At 39.0% G+C, this 10,988-nt stretch overlaps 1 protein-coding gene across 6 annotated transcripts in view; it reads right to left on the reverse strand.

Moving 5' to 3' along the window:
- Positions 1 to 10,922, reverse strand: part of NUP98 (nucleoporin 98kDa) — a 111,359-nt gene extending 100,437 nt beyond the window's left edge. For 4 of the 6 annotated variants that reach the window (XM_014540462.1, XM_005867135.2, XM_014540463.1 and 1 more), the window contains exon 1: positions 10,902 to 10,922. The gene's annotated coding sequence lies outside the window, so the exon portion shown is untranslated. Of the gene's footprint in view, positions 1 to 3,931; positions 3,943 to 10,901 lie in introns of those variants that run through there. The other 2 variants (XM_014540461.1, XM_005867137.2) reach the window with 2 other exon arrangements.
- Positions 10,923 to 10,988: the final 66 nt, after the last annotated feature.

Consider the following 10,988-nt stretch of genomic DNA (forward strand, 5'->3'; position numbering starts at 1 on the left):
TGCTGAGAAGAAGAAACAGAGAGAGAAACCTAGCCATATAGAATTAAAATGCTATAAATAAGTACCTCTCAATAATAGCCCTAAATGTAAATGAATTAAATGCTCCAATCAAAAGGTGTACGGTAGCTGAATGGATACAAAAACAAGACCCAACTATAAGCTGTCTATAAGAAACCCACCTCAAAACAAAGGACACACACAGGATGAAAGTGAAGGGATGGGAAAAAATTTTCCATGCACATGGAAAGGAAAAAAAAAGCTGGAGTAGCAATACTCATATCCAACAAAACATACTTTAAAAATAACCCAGCCCTAACCGATTTGGCTCAGTGGATAGAGCGTCGGCCTGCAGACTGAAGGGTCCCAGGTTCGATTCCGGTCAAGGGTATGTACCTTGGTTGCAGGCACATCCCTAGTAGGGGATGTGTAGCAGGCAGCTGATGGATGTTTCTCTCTCATCGATGTTTCTAACTCTCTATCCCTCTCCCTTCCTCTCTGTAAAAAATTAATAAAATATATATATTTTTAAAAATAACCCAGTCAGAGAAAGATAAATATCATATGATCTCACTCACTTGTGGAATATAATGAACAACATAAACTGATGAACAAAAATAGAGCCAGAGGGGGGGAAAATACTATAATATAATAGAAGTAATCCTGTTATTTGCAGATTTTTAATATTTTCTACAACTTTTGTGATATCATACTATGTTAGTACAGTTTCTATAATATTATACTTAAAATCCTTTTATTCTTAAAATATTAATATTTATTGTATGTACTATATGTAAGATTTTTTTGAATAAATGGTGTTTATTTGCATGTGACATCATATTTAAAATCGTTTTTCTTGAGATATTAATGTTTAATGCATGTAACATTACATTTAAGATCGTTTTTCTTGAAATATTAAGATCTATTGCATGTAATATTAGTATATTTAAAATAGGTTTTGTTGAAATTAAAAAAACTAAAAAAAAAAAAAAAAAGGAAGAAGAAAAAAAGAACATGGAAACCATTAAAAAAAAAACACAGTCAGAAATGAAGGGTACAGCCCAGCTGGCATGGGTCTATGGTTTAGCGGTTTAGCGTTGTCCTATGAACCAAGAGATCACGGTTCAGGTTTCGGGCTAAATCCCCAGTAGGGAGCATACAGGAGGCAGCCAACAGATGTTTCTCTCTCATGATGTTTCTATCTCTCTATCCCTCTCCCTTCCTCTCTGTAAAATCAATAAAAAATACAAATATTTGCCCTAGCTGGTTTGGCTCAGTGGATAGAGCGTCTGCCTGCGGACTGAAGGGTCCCAGGTTCGATTCCAGCCAAGGGCACATGCCTGGGTTGCGGGCTTTATCCCCAGTGGGGGATGTGCAGGAGGCAGTGATTCTCTCTCATCATTGATGTTTCTATCTCTCTTTCCCTCTCCCTTCCTCTCTGAAATCAATAAAGATATATTTTTTAAAAAAACCAAATATTTGCACTTTTTTTCATTTTTAAAAAATGTAGAAAATCCATTCAAAAAATAGAAAAGAAGTAATCCTAGAGACTGAAATGTGTGGAACTTCTAAATATACTCAAGTTTAAAGGCATGTCACTCATTCCTGGAATGATACTAGCTAGCTAATATTTGAGTTCTGTTTCAGGCAAAGTTCCAAACACTCTTTATGAATTATCTCATATAAACCTTCTAAGAATCCAGTGAGGTATTTTTATCCCTATTTTATAAATGCTGAAATTGAGACACAAAAAGTAATTAGCCCCAGATCACAAAGCTATTACAGTTATGTGCCACATAACAATGTTTCAGTCAATAAGGGACTGCATATATGATGGTAGCCCATTAAGACTATGCTGTATAGCCTAGGTGTGTAGTAGGCTATACCATCTAGGTTTGTGTGAGTGCACTCTATGATGTTGGCACAATGAAATCACCTAACAACACATTTCTCTGTTGTTAAGTGTTACATGACTATACTGACTCCAGAAGCTGTGCTTCTAGAGCAGCCGTGGGCAAACTACGGCCCGCGGGCCGGATCCGGCCCGTTTGAAATGAATAAAACTAAAAAAAAAAAAAGACCGTACCCTTTTATGTAATGATGTTTACTTTGAATTTATATTAGTTCACACAAACACTCCATCCATGCTTTTGTTCCCGCCCTCCAGTCCAGTTTAAGAACCCATTGTGGCCCTCTAGACTCTAGAGCCTAGAGCTGTCCTAGAGAAAGAACACGGACAACTAAAGGAAAATGACTTTGCACTCACTATAAATAAGGAGAATATAAAATCAAATTTGGCAGTATTGATCCAACACTATCAGGAGAAAGACACTTCTTTGGCAAACATGGGAGTTCTAGTCACCATGGCCTGGATGAACTTTCCTACAAAGATTACCCACTTCCTTTATGGATGAACATACACTCATTGCTTTCTTTTTGGTATAAGACATATTTAGAAAGAAAAAATCAAAATGAAATAGTAGTACACAGGAAGAAACAATCCCCTTAAAATGTACTATGCTCTCTATGCTCAATCTTCTAATTAACAATTCAGACTATATGATACAAGAGGCTGCCTTAATAACGGACACCAGTAGTTGAGTATTCCTCACCCATCCCAAATGAAGCTCAATAAATTAATGTCCTGGTTTATACATCCAACTTTTGTGAGTTTTGTGAACTCTGGGTACAATGACAAAACTTCATTTTCTTCTAGAAAAGTGGCAGACGGACTCTGACAGATGGTAACAACCAAGCACTGCCAACTCTAAGTGCTATCTGAAATGACTAAGCAAGCTTGATGCTCTCTGACAACACAAAGTTACACAAATGGGAAGTACAGGCACAACTGTGGACATACTGTGGGTTCCGTTCTAGATCACCGAATAAAGTGAGTATCACAATTAAAGCAAGTCAGGTTTTTTTTGCTGGTGGAGGGTCTTGCCTTTGATTTGTAAAAAAAAAAAAAAAAAAAAAAAAAAATTGCAACATCTGTGAAACGCAACAAATGAAGTATACTTGTAATTTTTCCTTTCCACTTTACTGAGTTCCTTTGTATCACTCAGTAAGCAAAAACATTATTTGTTAGATGAATGGATTGGTGGAGTACTTTCCAGTTTTACAAAGTACTTTTTCATATATTCTCTCATCTAATCTTCACAAAAGTACTAAAAGAGGCAGGAACTAGTATCCATACTTAAAATGAAAGAAAAAAATGTTGATTTTTACCTAAAATGAGAGAGGAAGGATGGGAGAGATAGGCAGAATTCCAGGAAGAGATCAGCTAATCCAGGGGTGGGCAAACTTTTTGACTCGAGGGCCACAATGGGTTCTTAAACTGGACCGGAGGGCCGGAACAAAAGCATGGATGGAGTGTTTGTGTGAACTAATATAAATTCAAAGTAAACATCATTACATAAAAGGGTACGGTCTTTTTTTTTTTTAGTTTTATTCATTTCAAACGGGCCAGATCCGGCCCGTGGGCCGTAGTTTGCCCTCGGCTGAGCTAATCTTATAAGTACCGTGCGCTAACCGATTGCGCCACTGGAGCTCCAGAGATCAGCTAATCTTAATCACCTAATTGACATCCCAGCAAAATTATCTGCCATCCTCTGGATTGTTTTACTGTATCCCTCCTATGATTGATCACTAGATCAAACCATTTTCCCTTTGTTAGGACATTCATTTGTTTCTCTAAAAACTATGTCCACTTTTCTTTCTAAAAATTACTGCTCAAACCTCACCTGCTTCACAAGACTGTCCCAGATTAGACTCTTCAGAAACACTTCCCCTTTCCAAACCTTATTACATCAACTAAATGCCTCCCAGCTATTTGTAGTTATGCAATATATTTGTTGTTATACCTGCCCCTGGGTCATATGATCTCTGGTAAAAAGCATCTTAATTTTACTCAATTTCTCCCATTAGGGTATACATTAATTTTAAAGTAATCCATAGTATCTAATACAGAGCCTTACTTACAAGGCTGAGTAGCATTTTTTTTCATCCCCTTAACATAATCCCCATTTCAAAAAAACGTAAGTAGTAAAAAGTGTACATTAGCTTTGGATTGAGACAAATCTGTATTTAAGGTTCTGCCCCTTATTATCTTTGCAATTCTCTGCAAATCTGAAATTAATTAAAAAGTTTAAATTTAGCCCTAGCTGGTTTGGCTCAGTGGATAGAGCGTCAGCCTGCTGACTGAAGGGTCCTGGGTTGGATTCCAGTCAAGGGCATATGCCTGGGTTGCAGGCTCGATCCCCAGTAGGGGGTGTGCAGGAGGCAGCCAATCAATGATTCTCTCTCATCATTGATGTTTCTATCTCTCTCTCCCTCTCCCTTCCTCTCTGAAATCAATAAAAAATGTATTTAAAAAAATTTTTTTAATTTAAAAAGGAATGAAAAACCTCTGCCACTTGCTAGCTACTATGTAAATTGCAGTTAAGTCATAATACTCAACCTCTTAAGCCTCAATTTCTGCATCTGAACAATAGGCATTATGGGGCCTACACTAAAGGATAGTTAGAAGGACAAAGTTGCCTCAAACTAGAGCTCCTGAAAAGCAGGTTTCTATTGTTTTTCAATCAACATTTCACAATATTTTTAATTAGTAAAGTGTAATAATTTCCCCTCACTCTAAACTGTGATTTATCAATGCCTAACTAAAACTCTATGTGTAATACAATTCAGTTCCCAATACTTCAGTGTCATCTACTAACCACTTAACACAACCATAAAGTACAATTGCAAACAACAGAAACAAAAAGCCCATACACACAACATACCCAGGTCACTCTGCCACTCATCTCACATCTCTAGCCTCATTCCCAACTACTCACCTTTTTTATGTACAAACCCATTTGCCTATTTCTTAAGAAGGTTTACTCCAACAAGTTAGGTGTGCAAATAACAATAATGTATGACAAAGAAGTACATGGAAGCAAGACTCAACAAATGTGAAATTACAGTGATGAGTGGCTGTAACATGTATTCACAGAGGATGAACTATTCCCTTTCTAAACAGACAGTCCTAATTCAGGCACTCGATTCTTTTTTTATTTCCCCCAGCACTTGATTCTTTTCCCCTCGATCAATGGTTTTCAAGCATTTTCGCTATGGAACCCAATACGTAAAACAGACATAAGCAGAAGCTGCCCTGGCCAAAATAAAGAGGGGAGGGTACAGTAGGACTCTTTCAAAGAAGCTTAGGTCTGTATGAACTAGTATGAAAAAATCACTGTCCTAGATTAGAGGATCTCAAAGTGTGGTCAAAATGTCGCTAGAAGTCCCTGAGACCTCTTTCAAGGAGTCCATGAAGTCAAAACAATTTTCATGATAAGTATTAGACATTATTTACCTTATTTTACTGTGCTGACTTCTGCACTGGGGTACAAAAAGCAATGGTTAAAAAACAAAAAAAAAGCAATGGTTTATAAAACCACTGTAACCTGAGCATGAATCAAGACAAAGGCCCCAAACTGTACTAACAGTCACTGAATTATTCACTGCCACCTACTTAACAAATACAAAAAAAAAGAAGAAAGAAAATCCACTTTAACTTGAATGTCCTTGATGAAGCACTAAATAATGATGGTATTAATTCTCAACATTTCAGTACACACCTTTTTTTAATACTCTGATTATTCTTTGGGATAAAATGGGAAGTACTCAAAAGAACTTGCGCATATTGAAATACAAGGGTTGTCTCAAGGTAAAACACTCATGTGATTACTCTCTTCTCGCCCTCACCCCTCTCTCCTTCCCTCTGAGATTCATCAGTCTGTTCCATGTTTCAATGCCTATGCATTGAGTGTCTGCCCCCTGGTGGCCAGTGCGCATCATAGCTACCAGTTGAACAGTTGCTTAGGCTTTTATATATATAGATTGATTTCCGAGAAAGAGAGAGGGAGAGAGAAAAACATCAATGATGAAAATCACAGATCGGCTGCCTCCTGCACACCCCACATGGGATGGAGCATGCAACCCGGGCATGTACCATGAACTACTTGTTCACAGGTCAACGCTCAACCTCTGAGCCACCGATGGTTGGGCTCGTGTGATTACTTTTAAGATGAAACTGAACTCACTGATTTTCTCATGGAACACCATTTTTATTTCAAAGAATGATTAACAAACCATGGTTATTCAGATTGGGAACAAAATTAGAATTTTGAAAACTTGTATCCAACACTAAGAACTCCTCAGCTTCCCAACTTCTAAAGACTTATCTGATAAGTGAAAATATTAACTGTACAATTAACTTTGTCAACATTTGGAAGAGCTACATAACTCAGTGAATGATCAATATATAATTTCATACAATCTCGCATGGATAATATTAATTTAAAGTGCAAGAACTAATGAATTTTAATGTAACAGAGCACAAAAGCTCAATGATATCGTTTCAGATTTCATATTGCAACAAACTTTTAAAAAGGTTTGAGCGTAGTAGTGTCAAAGAACATCTACAATTATTTGAAAAGGCTATTTAAAAACTCTTCCCTTCAATTAGTAAAGTCATCCAAACTGTAAACAAAACAAAACAAAAAAACACAACACCCTTTTCCAGTATCTGTATGAGTCTGAATTTTGCTCACATACTTCAACCAAAACATAACCATTAATGCAAAAGATGATCTGTAAATCCAATGGTCTTCTATTAAGTCAGACATTAATGATATTTGCAAAAATGTAAGATAACACCACCTTTGTCACTAAAATTTTAGTCATTTTTCATAAAATTACTTATGTTAACACATTAACTTATTACTTTTTAAAATTTGTTTTAATTTCTAGTAAATACTAGTAGATGTAACCCACATAAAAGCTGTTTGGAGTCTTCAATAAATTTTAAAAGCGTGAAGGAATCCAGAGACGTCAAACTTTGAGAACCCCTCCCAAAAAACAAACAAAAAGAAACCTTTGATACCTGCTCTCTTCCTAGACAATGGTCGGCAAACTCATTAGTCAACAGAGCCAAATATCAACAGTACAACGATTGAAATTTCTTTTGAGAGCCAAATTTCTTAAATTTAAATTATATAAGTAGGTACATTGTTATTAACTTAATTATGGTACTCCTAAGCTGGCCTTTGCTAAAAACGTCCTCAATCTGAGAGGTCAACCTCAGTGAACGTACCCCCACTGCTTCTAACACCACTTCTTCCAAATAGACTCGCCCAGGCCGAAAACTGCTGCGCATGGGCCATGAAGTTTCAATCGCACTGTACGTGTGCGCCCACACATGGTATTTTGTGGAAGAGCCACACTCAAGGGGCCAAAGAGCCGCATGTGGCTCGCGAGCCGCGGTTTGCCGACCACTGTCCTAGACTATTGCTACAGTGTAACTCCAGTTCCACACCTTCCAATCTACCTACACTAACCCCAGCTTAAACTCACTCAGTATCAGACTTAGCTAATCCTATATAATAAAACCCTAATATGCAGATCGACTGAACAGCAGGACGACCGGTCACTATGACGCACACTGACCACCAGGGGGCAGACGCTCAATGCAGGAGCTGCCCCCGGTGGTCAGTGTGCTCCCACAGGGGGAGCACCGCTCAGCCAGAAGGCGGGCTCACAGTTGGTGAGTTGGCAAGCACAGCAGTGGTGGCAGGAGCCTCTCCCACCTCCGCTGCAGGTGGGCGGTAAGGAGCGAGGGGTCCCAGACCGCGAGAGGGATGTCTGACTGCCGGCTTAGGCCTGATCCCCAGCAGGCGGACATCTGGACTGCGAGAGGGCGCAGGCCGGGCTGAGGGAAACACCCCCCCCCAGTGCACGAATTTTGTGCACTAGGCTTCTAGTTAGAGCTATATTTTAAAAACCAATTTTTATTTCTCTACTGAAAATTTGCAATTGTTCCACACTACACTGAATTAAGGACAAACTCTTCAATAGGGCAATTATCAGTATTTATCAAATTCTCAGTGTCAGTACAATGGGATAAAGCCTCTGATTAGTGCATATTTATGTATATCAGTAAAATGGTAAGATAATGGAATCACAAAGCATCACATTTAATTATATCAGCTATAGGTTCCTGTGCTTTCTTTCACAAAAATATACATATTGCTTTATTTAACCAATGGTCTACCCCCTTTCAAACAAGACCTTGATTTTTCCTATCCCAGAGAATTGGAGGCTACCACAGAAATGAAAGGAGAAACTAAAGAAAATGAGTCTAGGACTCTTTGCAGCTTCCCAATACCAGATTTCAAAACAATTTAACTTAAAGGTTTTTCAAGGACAATTTTAACAAAATGGAACTTATTAGCTTACTTTACAAGCATACACCAGGCAACACATAAAGGTATGATTTTACTGAAATACATATTGGAAATATTTTCTCTAGAGAAGTGGTCTCAATCTGAGGCAATTTTGCCTCCCAGGGACATCTGACAATGTCTGGAGACATTCTGAATTGTTACAACTTGGGGAGGGGGTATTATGGGTAGAGGCCAGGAATATTGCTAAACATCCTGCAATACAAAAGACAGCTCCCCCAAATAAAGAATTACCTAGTTCAAAATGTCAACAGTGTCAAGGCGAGAAACCTTGCTCCAAATACAGCAGCTCTTCAAACATCATCTTGTTATAATGTTAATAAGATGCCGTAAGAATTTAACTCGTTAGCCTATGTCAAACTGGTTGTGTTATATGTAGTTTCGCTACAGTACCAAAAACCTATCAACGATGTTAAGTGAGGACTTACTATACTTAGGTTCAATTCCAAACACAAAGAATGCACCAAATTCTCAAGAAACATACCTTACCTCTAATACCTATTGTTTAATCTCTGATTTTCTTAGTCCTCTAACCTTTCAACAAATTCCATAATTACAGATGTGCTCTTTATTGGAAATTAAACCCCTTACTTCATAGGTTAACTGCCACCATAAAAATAATATTGCAATAAAATAACCAATTCTTTTTCCTCTAAGCTGTGAATGTGATTTCCTGAACACACTACTTGCTCTTAGCTATCTAAGAGCTAGTGGATATAAATAAAATCAGGTACCAAAGTACCATGTAACATGAATGTTATGAGTCCTCTTATCTGGGCCCCCTATTTCAGGAGCACACAAATACCCAGCCTCTTTATAGACTACTAAAGGTCAGGTGCACGAAATTCGTACATGGGTAGGGTCCCTAGGCCCGGCCAGTGATCAGAGCTGATCTGTGGGGTGACTGGCGGGGCAACTGGGGGAGGGGGGACCCCCGCTGGCACCCGCCTTGGCTGGCCTGCGGCCTGTGGACTGGAGGCAGCTCCTGTGTTGTGTCTGCCTCCTGGTGGTCAGTGCACATCATAGCGAAGGGTCGTTCCACTGTTCAGTCAATTTGCATATTAGGGTTTTATTATATAGGATTTTTAGGTTTAATTCCTCCATATGTTTATTCATTTAAGCAAACACACTTACTGAGAGCCTACTATGTGCCAAACAACCCGAATACAAAGGTAAGACAAAAATATTTACCACAGACTAATAAAAAGACAAACAGCTAAAACACAAAATTATTTGTGCTATAAATAGAAGTCTCAAATAGTGTTAATGGAAGCTTGCACCAGAGAGGATGCCAGGTAAGACTTCCCAGAAGAGGGTGATGCTTGGACTGAGAAAATATCACAGAAAATATACCCTGTTCATATCTTAATATTTAGACTACAGATCTCTTCAGCTCTTATACTAGTATACTACTCTTTTTCAGTTTTGTTGTCATCTAAACAGGAGTGAAGATCTTACTGATATATAGTGATGACTTACTTTTATCAAAAAATTTTAACTGACTTTTTACAGAGAAGGGAGGGAGGACGGGGAGAGAGAGAGGAGACAGATTAACGAACCCACCACCTTTTGGTGTACAGGGCGACACTCCAACTGAGCATCACCAGCCAGGGCACATCAAATCCTAGTGAAGAGTCAAAAAAATAATTCTACCAATGTATTTCCTAGTCCCTCCATCCTATCCAACTTTTGTTTTTGTTTTTTAAATATCCTAACTTCTTCCACCAAGTAAACATACCCTCTGTCACCCAGTTAACAAGGGTTTCTTAATTTATAAGGCTGCCACAGGGAATGCTTCAATTTATTTCTCAAAAGTTACATTTTCTCACCTTCTTCAACTACAAAACTTTGACTCTGCACGAGAGAAGCCATGAGTTCCAAGGTAAAATGATTGCTGCCTACGTTTCTAAGTCTCACCTATATTTTCTGCTTTCTATTCCAACACTGCTGTCGGTTAGTGGACTCTTTCTTCTGAGTCCCCAGGAGAATAAAAATCTCAGATTTGGAACAAGAAACCAGCCAATGACTTGCGGTCTTGCCAATTTGTTTTACAGTACATAACATTACTGACATTCTTTAACCAACTTTTAAGCTTAGGTCTCGTGGTCTAGGTGAGGCTACCATTAGTAAACACATTTCTAGACTGAGTCATCTGGCACTGGCTACTCCTGTCCCTTCTCTGGGCCTGGGCTTCTCCAGCTAGACACCCTGCTCCTGACCTAGGGCAGACTGGCTTAACTACTAAGGTCCTCATGGCTATATACTATATAGTAATCTAGAAACCCCATCTTTCCAATTAGCTTTACATGAAACACGTGGGAGACCAGAAAATAACCTTTTACTCCACCAACCTGACCTTAATTCTCAGATGTTTCAAACAGCGAACAAACGCTTGATCCACCCACCTTAACCCTGGAACTGCACATTTCCCAGTAGGAGAGGCCAAGGCAAATACAGCCCATCCCACTCGAGAGTCAAGGGAAGTGCGGCGAGACCATATTCAGGGATTTAAAGGAGCTGCCACCGCAAATGAAACGAGACCCTATTCATTGGCCCGGCCCACCTAGTCATCGCCGGGCAAATGAATAAATACAACCGGATAGATGGACGCTCCCTCACCGTAGGCTGCGATGGGAGCCCCCGGCCCCGACCCCACCGACAGCCATTCTCTCCCAGTTCCGTCAGAGCCGGCCTCGGGGCCGCAGC

Source organism: Myotis brandtii, unplaced genomic scaffold (genome assembly GCF_000412655.1).
Source record: "Myotis brandtii unplaced genomic scaffold, ASM41265v1 scaffold244, whole genome shotgun sequence".
Taxonomy (NCBI): domain Eukaryota; kingdom Metazoa; phylum Chordata; class Mammalia; order Chiroptera; family Vespertilionidae; genus Myotis; species Myotis brandtii.